This window comes from Micropterus dolomieu, unplaced genomic scaffold (assembly GCF_021292245.1).
Source record: "Micropterus dolomieu isolate WLL.071019.BEF.003 ecotype Adirondacks unplaced genomic scaffold, ASM2129224v1 contig_2907, whole genome shotgun sequence".
Taxonomy (NCBI): Eukaryota; Metazoa; Chordata; class Actinopteri; order Centrarchiformes; family Centrarchidae; genus Micropterus; species Micropterus dolomieu.
In genome coordinates, this window is record NW_025731897.1 from 1 (window position 1) to 1,152 (window position 1,152).

Genomic DNA, 1,152 nt, shown 5'->3' on the forward strand with positions numbered 1-1,152 from the left:
GGAATTAGCAGAACATGTCTCTGTGTTTTACCTTCTAGCGCTGGATGTGGACAAGCTAAGCTTGTCTGAACATATCAAGCAAAGAAACCCATCTCGGCTTCTAAATAATTGCAGAAGAACTACACGGAATTAGAAGAACATGTCTCTGTGTTTTACCTTCTAGCGCTGGATGTGGACAAGCTCAGCTTGTCTGAACATATCAAGCAAAGAAACCCATCTTAGCTTCTAAAAAATATCAGAAGAACTACACAGAATTAGCAGAACATGTTTCTGTCTCTGCGTTTCACCTGCTAGCACTGGATGTGGACAAGCTAAGCTTGTCTGAACATTTCAAGCAAAGAAACCCATCTCGGCTTCTAAATAATTGCAGAAGAACTACACGGAATTAGCAGAACATGTCTCTGTGTTTTACCTTCTAGCGCTGGATGTGGACAAGCTAAACTTGTCTGAACATATCAAGCAAAGAAACCCATCTCGGCTTCTAAATAATTGCAGAAGAACTACACAGAATTGGCATAACATATCTTTGTCTGTGTGTTTTACCTTCTATCGCTGGATGTGGACAAGTTAAGCTTGTCTGAACATATCAAGCAATGAAACCCATCTCGGCTTCTTGTTTTGTCAGTCGGACACAAACATAAAGCACCTCCTTCGAGCCGGAGTTGAACCAGCGACCTAAGGATTTCTGACATTATGAATCTACAGTCCTCCGCTCTACCAACTGAGCTATCGAAGGGAACGCATCACTTTTGAGAACACCCAATAACAAGGACATGGACATAACAGAAACCTTTATTACACTGTAGAAATGCTTGTTTAAAACTGGTTCATTGTTGACTAAAGTCAGACTTACCTGCTTGAAATAATTGCAGAAGAACTACACAGAATTAGAAGAACATGTCTCTGTGTTTCACCTGCTAGCGCTGGATGTGGACAAGCTCAGCTTGTCTGAACATATCAAGCAAAGAAACCCATCTTAGCTTGTAAAAAAAAACAGAAGAACTACACAGAATTAGCAGAACATGTTTCTGTGTCTGCGTTTCACCTGCTAGCACTGGATGTGGACAAGCTAAGCTTGTCTGAACATTTCAAGCAAAGAAACCCATCTCGGCTTCTAAATAATTGCAGACGAACTACACGGAATTAGCAGAA

At 41.0% G+C, this 1,152-nt stretch overlaps 1 non-coding gene across 1 annotated transcript; it reads right to left on the minus strand.

Annotated features, from left to right (window-relative positions):
- Positions 1-647: 647 nt before the first annotated feature.
- trnay-gua lies at positions 648-736 on the minus strand. Its single transcript is given in 2 exon segments — positions 648-683; positions 700-736. It is a non-coding gene; the product is annotated as a tRNA-Tyr (tRNA).
- Positions 737-1,152: the final 416 nt, after the last annotated feature.